The 19,716-nt window shown below is 37.2% G+C and overlaps 1 long non-coding RNA gene across 1 annotated transcript in view; it reads right to left on the bottom strand.

The window, feature by feature from the left end:
* LOC115896438 overlaps window positions 1-19,271 on the bottom strand; it is a 28,028-nt gene extending 8,757 nt beyond the window's left edge. The window contains exons 1-2 of the long non-coding RNA XR_004056315.1: window positions 18,951-19,271; window positions 14,169-14,171 (exon numbers count right to left, since the gene is read on the bottom strand). This is a non-coding gene — a long non-coding RNA (uncharacterized LOC115896438). The remainder of the gene's footprint in view (window positions 1-14,168; window positions 14,172-18,950) is intronic.
* Between the last annotated feature and the right edge of the window lie 445 nt (window positions 19,272-19,716).

The following is a 19,716-nucleotide window of genomic DNA, read 5'->3' as shown; positions in this document are numbered from 1 at the left end:
ATCTGAGAGTGGGATGTCAAAGTCACCAATTATTATTACACTGGAGTCTTTGTCTGTTTTTGGATCTAATAACATTTGCTCTATGTATCTGGGTGCTCCAACATTCGGTGCATAAATATTTACAACTGTTATATTCTCTTGCTTAAATGATCCCTTTATTATTAATAAAATTAATTAATGGTTTTCTTTTTTGTCTCTTTTTACAGTTTTTACTTAAAATCTATTTTATATAAGTATAGCTGCTCCTGCTTGCTTATGGTTTTGGCTCGTACAACATTTCTTTTTCCTTTTTTTCACTTTCAGTCTATATGTGTATTTACATGTGAATTGAGTTTCTTGTAGGCAGCAAATAGTTGGGTTTTTTAAAAATCCATTTGTCCAGTCTATATTTTTTAATTGGAAAATTTAATCTGTTTACATTCAAAGTTATTATTGATAGGTGAGGACTTACTATTGTTATTTTATTAATTGTTTTCCGGTTGTTTTGCATGCTATTTGTTTTTTTTTTTTTTTTTTTTTCTTCTCTTTTTTTTATCTTTGCAGTTTGGTGATTTTTTTGTAGAGATAAGATCTTATTTTTTTCTGTTTCTGCTTTGTGTACATGTTCTGCTAGTGAATCATAATTTTGTGTGTTTTCAGGATGGCAGTTATCTTTGTTTGTTTCCAGATGTAAAACTGCCATAAGCATTTCTTGTAGTGCTGCTCTAATGGTGATGAATTTCCTCAGTTTTTGCTCATCTGTGAAACAATTTATTTCTCCTTTTTTTCCTGAAGGTAGATTTACCAAGTAGAGCATTATTGGTAGGAGTATTTTTCTTTCAGCACTTTCAATATATCATCTCATTCTTTCCTGGCCTGTAAGATTTCTGCTAAGAAATCTGTTAGTCTAATATGGATTTCCTTATATGTGACTTGATACGCTTTTCATGCTGTCTTTAAAATTCTCTGTTTTTGACTTTTGATAATTTCACTGTAATGTGCCTTGGAGAGGATCTGTTTGGGTGTTATCTGAGGATCTTTGAAATTCCTGGATCTGGGTGTTCATCTCTTTCCAAAGACTTGGGAAGTTTTCAGCTCTTTTTGATTAAATATGCTTTCCATACTTTTTTCCCTTCCATTCTTCTTCTGCTGCCTTCATAATGTGAATATCTGTTCACGTAATTGTGTCCCATAAGCCCTGTAAACTTTCTTCATACTTTTGTCTTCTTTTTGCTGCCTGGGTTATTTCAGAAAAACCTGTCTTCAAGTTCAGTAATGTGTTCGTATGCTTGGTCTAGTCTGTTGTTGAATCTCTTGGTGGCATTTTTTAAATTTAATTCATTACATTCTTTAGGTCTAAGATTTCTGAGGTTTTTTTTAAATGATGTCTATCTCTTTGTTGAATGTCTCATTCAGATTATAAACTTTTTTCTTGATTTCATTATATTCTCTAGCTGAATTCCATTTTGCTGAGCTTTCATAAGATTATTATATTGAATTCCTTTTCTGGCCTTTCATATTTTTCTGGTTTTTTTTTTTTTTTTTTTTTTTTTTTTTTTTGGCTGTTACTGAAGATTTATTGTATTCCTTTGGAAGTGTTTTTTGTTTTTTTTTTTTGCTTTTTTATATTTATCATGTCACTATATTGATATCTGCGCATCTGGTGGAACAGTTGTCTCCTCCAATTACATGGAGTAGGTTTTATAGGAAAAGACTCATTCCTATTGATGGGTTCTGTGGTATCAATTAGATGAGATGTCATCTCATCTATCAATTGATTCTGTCATCTCATCTATCATCTCATCAATTGATTCTGGGTGGACACAGTAGTGGATTCTCTGTTTATTTCTTCCATTATAATCAATGTTAGTGATGTTTGCAAGTGCCTCAGTGGCCTATGCTGTGGGAGTTAGTGGTAGTAGTGGTGTAGCATTGCCAGAGTTGGGCTTCCAAGGTTCTGTCTCAGGACAGGAGCAAGTATGTACCCATAGTGGGTCAGCTAGCTTGGGACTGGCTTGCTGGGATAGGGGCTGCTGGGCCATTACTCCAGTAGAAGCATGGGACATTGCTTCCCAGCCAGCTCAGGAGACGGTCTACCTGGGGTGGGTCTACCAGGCCATTTCTCCAGCTAGGAATACAGGCACACAATGGTTCAGCTGGTCCAGGGTTGGTTTCTCCACTATGCAGGACCACAGTTACGTTCATACTTCATCCCACGCTCTGAGCAACCAGGGTTTTATCGTCGTAGCTAAGCCCACATGAACGCATGTGGACTTGATGGGCTTGGTGGAATGATGGTAGAGCTCCAGGGCTGCAGAGGTGGTGACTGCTGGCCCCCAGAGCAGGTCACACTTCAGCAGTGGCTCTGGTTTCAAGATGGCTTCATAATGCAGCAGATTGGGTCTTGGGCAGGATTAGGAGTATATAACTCTTAATCCAGAGCAATGCAGCCACATGAATTCCAGGTAGCTCCCAAGACTTGGCTCAGGGCTTGTGAGAATTGTAGGATTACCCTGTAATAAGAACTGCCAGTGTCTGTGGTGGCAATGAGAACTGGTGGGGGTCTTTTGCTTACCTTTTCTTTACAAGGGTTAAAGACTTGACCCTCCTGAGTAACCTGATCTTGGGTGGGGAAATAGGGCAGCAGAGACAGGGTGCTTCATTCCCCTCTCTATGTTGCTATCTTGGGTTTCTGAGCACCACAGGGACCTAGGTACCTCCTTGCTGCATTCCAGCACTCTCCCTCTAACACGCCAGTTGAATTTTCATTGTTTACTCTTTGCCTTGATCTTTTCTTGTCAGGGGAATGAATGCCAGGTGTCTCTAGTCGGCCATCTTTCTGACATCATTCTCTTGCTGTAATTTCTGATACCAATCCCTAGCCTAATCAAATACAATTCCTTTTTTGGTGGGGAAAAAAGGATTACATAGTTCAAGTAAATTCTAAAATTCTATTTTACGATAGAAACCACTGATGATAATATAAACCCAGGAACATACAAATGTAAATATAAGTGCTTTTGATGACACGTAGATATTTCCATCCATGGAACACTAGATCATTGCCATTCCAGAAAAACAAATTATCTGCTCTATATAGCTTTTTCTTCAGTGTACGGTGAACATATGTTTTCCTTTTTGACTTTTCTGAATTTAGTCACTTTATTTCCATGCCTTTTCCAATCTTCTATGCAAATTTAAATTGTTCCAAATTTTCAAAGTCAAGGTCATATCTCTTTATCTCTGGAAACTTTTTCATTACTACTCTAGATAGTCTTAATTTCTTAATCTATATCAGTATACGTCACATGAGGTTAGAAAAGTTGCATAGTTACTGACTTTGAAGAGTTCATATCAAGTAGAATTTCTTAAATAATTTTAATTCCACTGAAAATATTCCATTTTGAAAACCCTCTCAAATTAAAGACAATTAAAACATCTTAACAATGACAGTTTTCTTAGGACAGCTAAAAGTATTGTTTTGGTTATATGTTACATTAGAGAAAAATATTGGAGAAAAACTCAAATTCTTTGAAATAAAAAATCTATATTTCTCATGCTATTTTGAACAAAGGCAATGATATTCATATTCATTCTTCTTATTATGCTGAACATAATTTAAAGTTTTTATATATTCACTGAAACCCTGTTGTGATGGGGTTTTTAACTACTGAATTCAGAATACAGAAGTAGCTGGCCTTTTTCTCACTTCTCTCAAAAACTAGTTGAGTGGGTAGAAGGTGAGGGAGACAGAGGCAGGACCTATATACATGACAGATGATTACAAGTAAAGGGGCAATGTCACTGGTGAAATCTTCCTTTTTAAAATTTTCTCCAGGAAGTAGAGAGCAAGAAAGCAGTGATGAATGTGATAGTTCAATTCTTGCATACACTAGATGACTATATATCTAAGTTTGCCCTAAACATTTTCAGTTTATGTTTGTTGTCCTAGCATAATTATTAGTAGTAGTATTCTATTTTGTTCTCAAAAGTGTCCTTATTTAGATAGTAAACTATATAGTCATCCCATTGATGTAGGGGTATGTTAAGCTGATTAACAAGACTAGATAGATTTTGACATTTATTCAGTTTACTGCCTAAAGATTTTAAATAGCTTTTCAAAGAAATAATTTCTCAATCAAAACGAGAAATTTGTAAAGATTAAATATGTATTCCAAACTCTACCAGTCATTTAATAAGGCAGCAAACAAAAGTCATGAAAATGCCAGCCCAATTATATACAAGTTCAATTTTATCTTAATGGTAAAATCCTAGTCCCATGCAATCCACAGTGACATCCCAGATAAAAGGTGGTTGATGACTGGAGATGAGTATTACATAGGAAAGTTAAAGTCATAGGATCTATTTATTTACATTAATTCTGGCCATAATAAAACATATTTGAGAGTACTTGCATTTGATCACTGTTAGAAAAAAAAGGTTCCTGTCAACACTGCTGTCACAATGGAATCAACACTTCATTTTTTAATCTCAGACTGACAACCAAGTTCATGTTCTATAGAATAAAACTCAAGTCTTGAAATTAAGGTCTTCATTGTTTTATTTAACTTTAGAATCCAGTATAAACCATCTTTTAATCAGGACTCCTTATAGGATTTCCTCCAATGCCATTATATTTGTCAGTTTTCACTATGTTTTGCTGAATAAGTAAGAACCTCAAAATCTTATTGGCTTAAAACAACACATGTTTATTTTTTGCTTCAGTTTCATATAAACTGAAATTTGATGGTGGCTATGCTCCAGGCCAGAGGTCAGGCATGTGATGCACCTGTTCTTTTCACAGAAGAGCCAGAGGTCAAACCTAACTACAAAATCACATGTAAAACCTTTTCTCAGGCAGGAGATATTATATTTGCCATATTCCATTAGCCAAAATAAGTCATACAGACAAGCCTACCATCAGTGAGGCACAAAAATATAACCCTACCTAGCACAAAAGGAAGAAAGAGGAATATTTCCCAGTAATCATAAATATGTCACAGCTATCCTCAATCATTATTTCAGTACTTTTAAATGATGTCCCAGTTCCCTGGAATGTTTTCCCTCTAATCCTTTCACAGCCAACTCTCTCACCTTTCAAAGTTAAACTCAAATCAAACGACTCTATAAGGCCTTCTCTAACGGTTCATCTCCACCATGTTTTCACTTTGTCTGCTCTACTGTGCATTTGTATTTAACACTTGTTTTGACACAAACTTTAGCTGGTATCATAATATATTTGTTTGTTTCACATCCCTATGCCTTGTTTGAAGGGCAAGGACCATAACCTCTTCTGGTTAATATAGGTACTATGCAAATGTAAAAAACACAATAAACACTTGTTGAATGAATTATTCAATAATGTTTTGCCCCCTTTTTTGGTATAAGTTCTGAAGAATAAGAGACTATATATAGAAGATATATTTATACCACTATTTTAAAATTGATGTCAGTTATTTATTCAGCAAATTCTTATTTAAACATGTATTTGTAGCACGTACAATTCTCATGTGAAGATGCTGCTGCTGACTCAACAGGATTACTCTATGAGCATTGAGATATTTACAGTTTGGTTTAATAGAAAAATCATAGGAGTTGAGGGTTGGCTACTGAATACATGTTTGCCATTGGAAAAATAACTTCTCTGAGTCTTATGTATAAAATATGAGTAATGCCTTATTAGAAAAATGCTATGCTATACATAATGTGTCTAGGAACCTCACCCATAATAGATGCTCTAAACATAGTAACTCTCATTTCCAATACTGGTAGTGATTTTTATGAACCATTGTGCATTCTACATTTGATGATTTGTAAAATACCAGTTGAGGTTAGTTTTAGTCTACAGCTCTGAAATAGAATCAGCTCATTTGCCACCAAATAAAACTTGGGGTGACAGCCTCAAATGACAGGGCTCAAACCAACCAAGAAAGTTTCTGTTTACAGAAAACCCTAGAAAAGTCATTTGTAAAAGTGATCTGGGGAGGTAAGAATAAGGGTGAGTAATATTAGCTTAGATAAGGGCAAGAATTCACAGAATTGTATATAGAAGAACATGAAAATTATTATCAAACCTTTTAAAGTAAGTATTTCATATATGTACAAAGATGCAACATAAAACATACATCCTCTTAAGGAATTTTAGGTGACCAAAAGAAGAAATAATTTATTTCCAAACTTAGGGATTAAAAAGCCTAATCTAGAAGTAACTGTGGACGATACAAAGAAATCAAGTACACACTCATACACTCTTTGAGCTATGTGCTTCAGTTACGGTTGTCCACTGGGACCAATCTCTTCCTCTGGAAGGTTTAGCATCCCTGAAACTGACATCAGAACATTTTAAAATTAACAAGCACGTAGTTCTCATCTATGAATGGCAATTTGCCATGTTCAACTTATAGTTAGATCTGTAAGTCCACATGTAATTTGCCTCACTTTGTGGGTATAAATAATCACGATATAAATGGAGAAGAAATGTAAATCAATCGATTAACAATATTATCACTATTTTTAAAATTCTTCTTTTCTATCCTTGCCTTATCTCTGTATTTCCTTTGTATTGCCCTCTCTGGTAATGCTGGAAAAGTTTGAAAGTAGTTTAAAAACGTGCTCTGTGTGTGTGTGTGTGTGTGTGTGTGTGTGTGTGTGTGTGTGTGACGGTATTTACAGACTATCAGAGACTCTTAGACAAAAATTTATTCCCCTTAATAAAGACTAAGATAGTGTTCCATCTGCAAAACATTTACTTTAAGTCTCTTTCCCTTTATAAATCATGCTCATATGCTTTGTACATTTTATAAAAGACCAGGACTCCCTGTCTCTAAGTTAGTAAAATAATTTTGATTTAATATCACCATGATCTCACAATTTCTGCCTTCAGCTAAGAAGTCAAAGTAAGATGATTTTTTAAAAAGGTTTTCAAAATTTGATTATTGCCTACATTTTCATCTATAGTAAGTTACTACAACCATCCAGCAACTTTAGAAAAGTACCATGACCAAAAATGCTTTTGTAAAATATTGAACAGGCGTCAATGTGTATGTTCCTCAATGTGTAAGACTTTTGTAGTCATCAAATTCGGAAGAGTGTTACCGTGGCAGAATTGTGGTTGTTCTTCATTTCATTATTAATAAGACATTCACATCAAAACCAATTAATTAAAAGTCATCAATTCTGAGTGTAAGAAAAAAAATAAAAGCAAAAATAACCTGATAAAAGGTTTATAACAGGTTTATACAATAACAGGTGTAACAGAAGTATTTGCCATCCTTTAATGAGTAAAACTTCTTCCTAGCTTCTTAAAGATATCTATGTAGGCATATTGGTGAATATTTCTAAATTATATACACAAAAATAAGATTTAAACAAAGCTACAAGTCATTGTAGAAAACTTGGAAATAGCCTCATTTCTCCAGCATAACGGTAGGGGCCAATGTGGTTTGTTACCCTGGTGATCCTAGGAATATACCTAAGAAAAACGATTCCTTTCATGTTGCTTTTCTTCCTTTTGACAGCTTCTCTATTATCCAGTCTCTATCAATGAGCTTGAAGAAAATCATTGATTTTCTTCAGCAAGAAGAAAGGCTAGGCTAAGTTTTGATGTTGGGTAGGTTAGGTGCATTAAATGTATTTTTGACTTAATAAAAAATTTAAGGCGGAGCAAGATGGCCGAATAGGAAGAGCTCCAGTCCCAACTCCCGGCGTGAGCGACACAGAAGACCGATGATTTCTGCATTTTCAACTGAGGTACTGGGGTCATCTCACTGGGGAGTGCCGGACAATCGGTGCTGGTCAGCTGCTGCAGCCCGACCAGTGAGAGTTGAAGCAGGGCAAGGCATTGCCTCACCTGGGAAGCGCAAGGGGGAAGGGAATCCCTTTTCCTAGCCAGGCGAACTGAGACACACAACACCTGGAAAATCACGTAACTCCCACCCCAATACCGCGCTTTAAGCAAACGGGCACACCAGGAGATTATGCCCACACCTGGCCGGGAGGGTCCCACGGCCACGGAGCCTCCCTCATTGCTAGCACAGCAGTCTGTGATCTAACTGCAAGGCAGCAGCGAGGCTGGGGGAGGGGCGCCCGCCATTGCTGAGGCTTAACTAGGTAAACAAAGCCACTGGGAAGCTCGAACTGGGTGGAGCTCACAGCAGCTCAAGGAAACCTGCCTGTCTCTGTAGACTCCACCTCTGGGGACAGGGCACAGCTAAAAAACAACAGGGGAAGCAGCAGAGGCCTGTGCAGACCCGAATGACTCTGTCTGACAGCTTTGAAGAGAGCAGTGGATCTCCCAACATGGAGGCTGAGATCTGAGAACGGACAGACTGCCTGCTCAAGTGGGTCCCTGACCCCTGAGTAGCCTAACTGGGAGACATCCCCCACTAGGGACAGCCTGACACCCCACACCTCACAGTGGAGAGTACACCCCTGAGAGGAAGATTCCAAAGTAAGAATCAGACAGGTACACTCGCTGTTCAGCAATATTCTATCTTCTGCAACCTCTGCAGCTGATACCCAGGCAAACAGGGTCTGGAGTGGACCTCAAGCAATCTCCAACAGACCTACAGCTGAGGGTCCTGACTATTAGAAGGAAAACTACCAAACAGGAAGAACACCTATACCAAAACCCCATCAGTACGTCACCATCATCAAAGACCAGAGGCAGATAAAACCACAAAGATGGGGAAGAAGCAGGGCAGAAAAGCTGGAAATTCAAAAAATAAGAGTGCATCTCCCCCTGCAAAGGAGCGCAGCCCATCGCCAGCAACGGACCAAAGCTGGTAAGAGAATGACTTTGACGAGATGAGAGAAGAAGGCTTCAGTCCATCAAACTTCTCAGAGCTAAAGGAGGAATTACGTACCCAGCACAAAGAAACTAAAAACCTTGAAAAAAGAGTGGAAGAATTGATAGCTAGAATAATTAACGCAGAGAAGGTCATAAATGAAATGACAGAGATGAAAACCATGACACAAGAAATACGTGACAAATCCACAAGCTTCAGTAACCGACTTGATCAACTGGAAGAAAGAGTATCAGCCATTGAGGATCAAATGAATGAAATGAAGCGAGAAGAGAAACCAAAAGAAAAAAGAAGAAAAACAAATGAACAAAGCCTGCAAGAAGTATGGGATTATGTAAAAAGACCAAATCTACGTCTGATTGGGGTGCCTGAAAGTGAGAGGGAAAATGGAACCAAGTTGGAAAACACTCTGCAGGATATCATCCAGGAGACCTTCCCCAACCTAGTAGGGCAGGCCAACATTCAAATTCAGGAAATACAGAGAACACCACAAAGATACTCCTCAAGAAGAGCAACTCCAAGACACATAATTGCCAGATTCACCAAAGTTGAAATGAAGGAAAAAATCTTAAGGGCAGCCAGAGAGAAAGGTCGGGTTACCCACAAAGGGAAGCCCATCAGACTAACAGCAGACCTCTCGGCAGAAACTCTACAAGCCAGAAGAGAGTGGGGGCCAATATTCAACATTCTTAAAGAAAAGAATTTTCAACCCAGAATTTCATATCCAGCCAAACTAAGTTTCATCAGTGAAGGAGAAATAAAATCCTTTACAGATAAGCTAATGCTTAGAGATTTTGTCACCACCAGGCCTGCCTTACAAGAGACCCTGAAGGAAGCCCTAAACATGGAAAGGAACAACCGGTACCAGTCATTGCAAAAACATGCCAAAATGTAAAGACCATCGAGGCTAGGAAGAAACTGCATCAACTAACGAGCAAAATAACCAGTTAATAGCATAATGGCAGGATCAAGTTCACACAAAACAATATTAACCTTAAATGTTAATGGACTAAATGCTCCAATTAAAAGACACAGACTGGCAAACTGGATAAAGAGTCAAGACCCATCAGTCTGCTGTATTCAGGAGACCCATCTCACATGCAGAGACATACATAGGCTCAAAATAAAGGGATGGAGGAAGATCTACCAAGCAAATGGAGAACAAAAAAAAGCAGGGGTTGCAATCCTAGTCTCTGATAAAATAGACTTTAAACCATCAAAGATCAAAAGAGACAAAGAAGGCCATTACATAATGGTAAAGGGATCAATTCAACAGGAAGAGCTAACTATCCTAAATATATATGCACCCAATACAGGAGCACCCAGATTCATCAAGCAAGTCCTTAGAGACTTACAAAGAGACTTAGACTCCCATACAATAATAATGGGAGACTTCAACACTCCACTGTCAACATTAGACAGATCAATGAGACAGAAAGTTAACAAGGATATCCAGGAATTGAACTCATCTCTGCACCAAGCAGACCTAATAGACATCTATAGAACTCTCCACCCCAAATCAACAGAATATACATTCTTCTCAGCACCACATCGCACTTATTCCAAAATTGACCACATAATTGGAAGTAAAGCACTGCTTAGCAAATGTATAAGAACAGAAATTTTAACAAACTGTCTCTCAGACCACAGTGCAATCAAACTAGAACTCAGGACTAAGAAACTCAATCAAAACCGCTCAACTACATGGAAACTGAACAACCTGCTCCTGAATGACTACTGGGTACATAACGAAATGAAGGCAGAAATAAAGATGTTCTTTGAAACCAATGAGAACAAAGATACAACATACCAGACTCTCTGGGACACATTTAAAGCAGTGTGTAGAGGGAAATTTATAGCACTAAATACCCACAAGAGAAAGCTGGAAAGATCTAAAATTGACACTCTAACAAATCACAATTAAAAGAACTGGAGAAGCAAGAGCAAACACATTCAAAAGCTAGCAGAAGGCAAGAAATAACTAAGATCAGAGCAGAACTGAAGGAGATAGAGACAGAAACAACCCTCCAAAAAATCAATGAATCCAGGAGTTGGTTTTTTGAAAAAAATCAACAAAATTGACAGACAGCTAGCAAGACTAATAAAGAAGAAAAGAGAGAAGAATCAAATAGATGCAATAAAAAATGATAAAGGGGATATCACCACTGACCCCACAGAAATACAAACTACCATCAGAGAATACTATAAACACCTCTACGCAAATCAACTAGAAAATCTAGAAGAAATGGATAATTTCCTGGACACTTACACTCTTCCAAGACTAAACCAGGAAGAAGTTGAATCCCTGAATAGACCAATAGCAGGCTCTGAAATTGAGGCAATAATTAACAGCCTACCAACCAAAAAAAGTTCAGGACCAGATGGATTCACAGCTGAATTCTACCAGAGGTACAAAGAGGAGTTGGTACCATTCCTTCTGAAACTCTTCCAATCAATTGAAAAAGAGGGAATCCTCCCTAACTCATTTTATGAGGCCAACATCATCCTGATACCAAAGCCTGGCAGAGACACAACAAAAAAAGAGAATTTTAGACCAATATCCCTGATGAACATCGATGCAAAAATCCTCAATAAAATATTGGCAAACCGGATTCAGCAGCACATCAAAAAGCTTATCCACCATGATCAAGTGGGCTTCATCCCTGGGATGCAAGGCTGGTTCAACATTCGCAAATCAATAAACATAATCCAGCATATAAACAGAACCAAAGACAAGAACCACATGATTATCTCAATAGATGCAGAAAAGGCTTTTGACAAAATTCAACAGCCCTTCATGCTAAAAACGCTCAATAAATTCCGTATTATGGAACATACCTCAAAATAGTAAGAGCTATTTATGACAAACCCACAGCCATTATCATACTGAATCGGCAAAAACTGGAAAAATTCCCTTTGAAAACTGGCACAAGACAGGGATGCCCTCTCTCACCACTCCTATTCAACATAGTGTTGGAATTTCTGGCTAGGGCAATCAGGCAAGAGAAAGAAATAAAGGGTATCCAGTTAGGAAAAGAAGAAGTCAGATTGTCCCTGTTTGCAGATGACATGATTGTATATTTAGAAAACCCCATTGACTCAGCCCAAAATCTCCTTAAGCTGATAAGCAACTTCAGCAAAGTCTCAGGATACAAAATCAATGTGCAAAAATCACAAGCATTCTTATACACCAGTAACAGACAAACAGAGAGCCAAATCATGAATGAGTTTCCATTCACAATTGCTTCAAAGAGAATAAAATACCTAGGAATCCAACTTATAAGGGATGTAAAGGACCTCTTCAAGGAGAACTACAAACCACTGCTCAGTGAAATCAAAGAGGACACAAACAAATGGAAGAACATACCATGCTCATGGATAGGAAGACTCAATATCATGAAAATGGCCATACTGCCCAAGGTTATTTATAGATTCAATGCCATCCCCATCAAGGTACCAATGAGTTTCTTCACAGAATTGGAAAAAACGGCTTTAAAGTTCATATGGAACCAAAAAAGAGCCCGCATTGCCAAGACAATCCTAAGTCAAAAGAACAAAGCTGGAGGCATCACGCTATCTGACTTCAAACTATACTACAAGGCTACAGTAACCAAAACAGCATGGTACTGGTACCAAAACAGAGCTATAGACCAATGGAACAGAACAGAGTCCTCAGAAATAATACCACACATCTACAGCCATCTGATCTTTGACAAACCTGAGAGAAACAAGAAATGGGGAAAGGACTCCCTATTTAATAAATGGTGCTGGGAAAATTGGCTAGCCATAAGTAGAAAGCTGAAACTGGATCCTTTCCTTACTCCTTATATGAAAATTAATTCAAGATGGATTAGAGACTTAAATGTTAGACCTAATACCATAAAAACCCTAGAAGAAAACCTAGGCAATACCATTCAGGACATAGGCATGGGCAAGGACTTCATGTCTAAAACACCAAAAGCAAGGGCAGCAAAAGGCAAAATTGACAAATGGGATATGATTAAACTAAAGAGCTTCTGCACAGCAAAAGAAACTACCATCAGAGTGAACAGGCAACCTACAGAATGGGAGAACATTTTTGCAATCTACTCATCTGACAAAGGGCTAATATCCAGAATCTACAAAGAACTCAAACAAATTTACAAGAAAAAAACAAACAACCCCATCAAAAAGTGGGCAAAGGATATGAACAGACATTTCTCAAAAGAAGACATTCATACAGCCAACAGACACATGAAAAAATGCTCATCATCACTCGCCATCAGAGAAATGCAAATCAAAACCACAATGAGATACCATCTCACACCAGTTAGAATGGCAATCATTAAAAAGTCAGGAAACAACAGGTGCTGGAGAGGATGTGGAGAAATAGGAACACTTTTACACTGTTGGTGGGATTCTAAACCAGTTCAACCATTATGGAGAACAGTATGGCGATTCCTCAAGGATCTAGAACTAGATGTACCATATGACCCAGCCATCCCATTACTGGGTATATACCCAAAGGATTATAAATCATGCTGCTATAAAGACACATGCACACGTATGTTTATTGTGGCACTATTCCCAATAGCAAAGACTTGGAATCAACCCAAATGTCCATCTGTGACAGACTGGATTAAGAAAATGTGGCACATATACACCATGGAATATTATGCAGCCATAAAAAAGGATGAGTTTGCATCCTTTGTACGGACATGGATGCAGCTGGAAACCATCATTCTTAGCAAACTATCACAAGAACAGAAAACCAAACACTGCATGTTCTCACTCATAGGTGGGAACTGAACAATGAGATCACTTGGACTCGGGAAGGGGAACATCACACACCAGGGCCTATCATGGGGAGGGGGGAGGGGGGAGGGATTGCATTGGGAGTTATACCTGATATAAATGACGAATTGATGGGTGCTGACGAGTTGATGGGTGCAGCACACCAACATGGCACAAGTATACATATGTAACAAACCTGCACGTTATGCACATGTACCCTAGAACTTAAAGTATAATAAAAAAAATTAAAAAATTTAAAAAAATAAAAATAAAAAAATAAAAAATTTAACTTACAATGGAGTTATGAGATATAATCTCATTATAAGTCAAGGGGCATCTGTATTCTCTTACAGTTCTGCAGATCAGAAGTCCAAAATGCGTCTTAAAAAGCAAAAATTAGGAAGTCAGCAGCTGGTTTCTTTAGATGGCTTCAAGAGAGAACCTGTTCCTTGCCTTTTCCACTTACAGAGACTAATTGCATTCTTTGGCTACTGGCTTTATCACTGCCATCTGTGCTTCCTTAGTCATTGTCTCCCCTTTTTCTAGAGCATTTCTGCCTCAGTCTTGTATGAATATTTGTGATTACATTTAGGGCTTCTGAAGAGATGGGACAAACTAAAGTGTTTTCTTTTTCTATTCTCACATACTCAACACAGAATATTTCACCACCTGTCACCAAAGTGTGTGGGAATTTCTCCCCAGCAGAAATTAATCAGTTCTTCAGCAGACACCAACTAGGTGTCCTACAATTTAATTCAATCCTGATACTATCTACCTGGAGGTAGTGTCAGGTCCTATAGGTTAAGGGCTCAATCCCACAGGCTATTCTTCTCTTGAGATGCCAATTGCAAGCCCCAGGTTGTGTCGTGTGCTTCTAACCAATCAGCTATAAACCAGGGTTCCCATGTTTCCCCCCTCTTCAGGTTTGATTAATTTGCGAACAGCTCACAGGACTCAAGGAAACACTTTACTTATGTTTACCATTTATTATATGGATAATAATGGATAAGGCAAGGTATGTGGGAAGGGGCATGGAGCATTTATCCCCTCTCTAGGCATGCCACCCTCAAGGAATCTCCATGTGTTCAGCTATCCCAAAGCTCCTCAATTGACATTCTTTTGGGTTTCTATGGACGCTTAATTACATAGGCATGGTTAATTACATCATTGGCAACTGGTGATCAACTCAACCCCTCTCCCCTCCCCAGGGGTCAGGACATAGAGCTGAAAGTCCCAAACTTTAGTCAGGCTTTGGTCATTCTGGTGGCCTGCCTATATCCTGAAGTTATCCAGGAGCTGCCAGACACCAGTCATTTCATTAGCAAACAAAAGACACTCATCACTTCAGAGATTCCAGGAGTTTTAGGAGCTATGTGCCAGGAACTGGAACAGAGACTCTCTGTTTCTTATTATATCGCACTATCACAGGGCCTATTCAAATAATCCAGGAAAAATCTCCCAATCTCAAGATGCTTAACCACATATATGAAGTCCCTTTGCCATAGAAGGTAACATATTCACAGGTTTCACGATTACAACGTGGGCATATTTAGCAGTCATTGTTCTGCCTACCACACTAAGTATTATTTTAGTCACTTATAAAGAGCTAAGAGCAAGATGACCCCTGCCCTCAATTAATTTTCATTCTAATATTTTTACTTTTAAACAGTTACCTCTTGAGGTCACTCAGGCAAAAAGAATGCCAAGAGTGGGTGAGGATAAGCCTGGGAGAAAAAGTAAGGAAGTCAGACAAACCCCAGAAGCATGCAAGAAGGCAAAGGCAGTCTGGGATGAGGATCTACCTCAGTAATCAGGACCCTAAAATAGCAAGGAGCCTATGGCATGAGCAGGAAAAGGAGACAGAAGTTCAACCTTTTGAACCAGAAAACCAGGAAGGCAGCCATGAAAGAGAAGGTACTGCTGTATCAGGCTGCCAATCTTCTCATTCCTTTCCCACTGGGACTCACGTAAATCCTAAAGAACAATGGAGGCAACTATTGGGTCAACATAGTTGAAATAGATATTGCAAAAACTGAGAAATTTAAAACAAAAAAAACCCTACACTGATTCATGTATACACTTCTAGAATACCCAAGGTCTATCGACTTTCCTTTTGAAAATTCTTTAAATTGATTCATATTGATCTCATTCTTCTTGACTCAATGATAATAAAAGTCTATTACTTTTCATACACCAGTAGGAAGTACTACTCACTTGATTTAAAAATCTCTAAACAAGAATCTGTTTATAACTTGATAAAAATGTATAATTCCCTGGCTCCTCTATCTTTTTGTCTTCTGAGAACTTTTGATTCTTGCATTACATCTCATTGATTCCTGTTTGACATGAATTCTTAGTATTTTATGAATATTCCATCTTGGCTTTCCACATATGAATACACATAGGCCACATTGCTTCTCAGAAGAGATATTTACTCTCTTTATGTGAGCATTTAGCATCTGTCTGGTAATGAGAGTACAATCTTTATGTATGGGCCATAAAAACCTCAAACTGATGAAAAATATCTGTTTAAAACATATATTTTCCTGCCTTCTCCCAAATCCCAAAACATGTACCTAAATAGTTCTGTGGACAACAACATTCTACATCCTTATAAGCAAACTTGTAGAATTTGGTACATTATTTTATCCATTCTTTATTGTAATATAATGTTGTAACTCCATCATAATTAGCCAATATAGAGCCATTCTTCAAGTTAATAGATTATTCTCATTATTCAGCACAGCTATCAATTATCACTGAACACTGTAATAAGTGAATTTCTTCTAATCCTGTCCTTGGGAGAGTATAAACATTTGAGGTGACCAGAGAACAAGAGCACAAGATGAGCTTCAGTGGAGAGGAAAACGTGAGTGTGTGTGTATGTGAATATACCTCCATGTATGTTTATAAAAGTCAAGTCTGGAGGAATTTACTTCTAGCATAAAAGAAATTGATTTCAAGTTATAAAATATAAAGTTTCCCCAAAAGAAAATGATTACTAAATAACTGCAGAAAATACATCCAAAGTACCACTTTCTTGCTTTCCAGTTACACTTTGGTTATTTCACCCTGTATCAGCACCCTCAAAACACAGGCAAAGTTTAAAAAGCTAGGGCACTGGAAATGAACAATTTCTCTCCCCTCCTTTCCTTTTTTCTCCTGCACTACCATCAGCTGAATAATACATATAACCTTCTTTTCTTTATGAAAAGCAACAGCTGGCAAATTGTTAAACTGTTTGGAAAATTCTGACAAAGTAATGTCAGTTTAAGACAATGCTATCTGACATAAACTTGTCGCATTAGACAGATTAAGAAGACTAATGGAACTATAAGAAAAGAAATAAAAAAGGTCATTGTGCCACAGTAAGATCTTGCCCTGGGCTTGGTCTATAGACAATAGATCTGAAATTGCAGCTGACTGATGCCATTTAAAAGAGAAAGAAGAATCCAGCTAAAAGGACCTGTACTAATGCCTCAACTGACCTGTCATTCTTTGGAACACCAGCATGCATAGTTGGAAAAGACTCAATGTAATTATTCTCTATTTTCTCTAATCACAATTTGAAACGTCAATCTGCATAGCTTGCAAAGCAAACATAGTTTAAAGCATAGTTTTCAACATATTTTTATTATTTTCCCTTTGAATCTTCCCCATCAGTAATATAACAAACGGCCTTTTTTCCCTTATATGAGTGTTTGTGTGTATGTAATACCTGATAACCAGAAAACATTAATGAATACCATTGTTGTTTTTATACATATAAGGAAAACAGGTGAGATTTTCATCATGCGTATTATAAACATACTGACTTTACACTAAAATGTAAACATACCAAAATTTAATGAATTTAAAAATCAATAGTTTTCAGGTAACCAGGAATTTCATAAAAAATTAATTCCTTTGAAAACACAGATAATTTTTTAATTTACCCAGATAAAATGGACATATTTTTTTGAATAAAATCACGCAGAAACTGCAAAAAAGCACCCAGTAAAATTAATATCAAACTGTAAATATCAAACTCTCAAATCTATGTTTACAATAAATAAACTTAAATTGCTATTAAGTGGTCACTTCACGAAATGCTCACACAAAAGTTATTTTTTGCCATCCTCCAGAGCCTCTGTCTCTCTTTCTCCCTGACCCTCCCTTAAGCTATTTGAGAGCGCGCGCACACACACACACACACACACACACACACACACACACTAGTACTTCTTCTCAAATACTTCCTGATTTAAATGTGTTTAATTTTGTATTTAAACTGAGTCAATTCCATATTATCTGCTTTCCCTGCCCCTTTATCCTCTCTACTTGGAGCTGATCTAAGATTTTAAGGGCTTGCCATTATTATTATTTTAAGAGAAGAGATTCAGTTTATCCTAGTTTCCCTCCCCTCTGACACGGTATTTCATCCCACCTGAGCCTTTGTGATAAACCAGAAATAATGACGGGTGTCCACAGTCCTGTCCGATTCTACAGTGGCTAGTGTCACTATCTATCCTCTTTGTCCTACTCCAACCAGCTTGCAATCCACTGTTCCTCTCAGTACTTTCACATTCCTTCTGGGGGATTTGGGGATGAAGAACTCTCTCCGACACCTCCAGTTCTTTGGGCTTTTTGAGGCTGGCTTGGGCCCCTATTGAATCAGTTTTTCACTCTCAACTGCCTGCAATTGAAAATCATGGTATTCAAAACTATTTTATAGTTCTAAACTTACAAGCTATGTATTCATTGTAGGGAAAAGACTTGGTATGCTCAAAATTATGGTGTATATATATGCACATATATGTATGCAGAATTTTGATTATTTGAGTTACAGAAATAATATGTTCATATTAACAACTAAAGAGTACTGAGGGTTCTACAATAAAATTAGTAGTCTCTCATACATTACTGTAAAATTCTCTTTCCCATAGATCCAATTATGTGCAGTTTTTAGATTATTTTCCATATTTTCCTTTATTATAAAAAATGTAAAATAAATGTGCACACATTTTTGAAAGATGTAGAAAGAGGACATACTCTTGTATTACTTACTATATTATACTCAAATAATAAAAATTGGTTCTTTAAATTAATATCACATACATCCTCAAAATCAGTATGGATCTGCTTATGATTTTTAAATAACTGTAACTGTTCCAATCTTTCTCCCTTTCTGCAAGTGACAATTTGTTTCTTTCAGTCATCTTCAGTTCTTCTATTTCTCTCCTATTTTATATGCCATCCATCACCAAATCTTTGGCATTCAACTTTCTCAATGTGAAGAGATTCCATCTACCTCTCCTTGCTGACACCCTTGTTTAAGCTGCCATTGTAATAGTCTAGTGTTTCCTCCTGCCTCCATCTTTGTACTGCAGTAGTCCATATTCCACACACACACACAAAAACCCATAGTGATATTTTCAAAATATCCCTAGCTGTACATTTATTTATAAACTTGAATATATCAAATTATTTAAAATGGCAAAACTAAACTATGGTACTTATAGGTACATCCTTGCAAGCTAAAACCATGAAAAACACTAAAAACTAATCGCTATACAGTTTAAGATAGTGGTAACTTTTGTGCAATGGGATGGACATATTGGGGGAGGTGTTATGGTGGTTAACAAAGTTCCACTTCTAAATCTGGGTGGTGGTTTCAAGGATATTTCCCTTATAGTTTATGAAGTATATGTTTGTCTGTGTGCTTATCTGTTTCTGTGTTGAGGGATTTTTAATTAACAGACTTTATTTTTTAGAGCAGTTTTAGGTTTACAGAAAATTAAAAGTACAGAGAGTTCTATATAGCCCCTCTCTTTCAAGGCAAAGTTTCTCCTATTATTAACAATTTGCATCATGTCCTATATTTATTACCATTGATGAAGCAATATTGATACATTATTATTAACAGAAGTTAATAGTTTACATTAGGGCTCACTCTGTGTTGTATATTGTTACGTTTTTATAAGTCATAATGTCACCTATCCACCATTACACGATATATATCATGCTCTAAAAATCCCCTGTGCTTCACCTTTTCACCATTCACCCTTTGCCCGCAAAATCCTGGCAACTAATGCTTTTTTTACTTTCTCTAAAACTTTGCTTTTTAAAAAATGTCATAAAGTTAGGATCATACAGTATGTAGGCTTTTAAAACTGGCTTC

Source organism: Rhinopithecus roxellana, chromosome 3 (assembly GCF_007565055.1).
Source record: "Rhinopithecus roxellana isolate Shanxi Qingling chromosome 3, ASM756505v1, whole genome shotgun sequence".
In the NCBI taxonomy this organism is placed as follows: Eukaryota; Metazoa; Chordata; class Mammalia; order Primates; family Cercopithecidae; genus Rhinopithecus; species Rhinopithecus roxellana.
The sequence above is the reverse complement of the archived record's forward strand: the minus strand, read 5'-3'. Positions and strand labels throughout refer to the sequence as shown.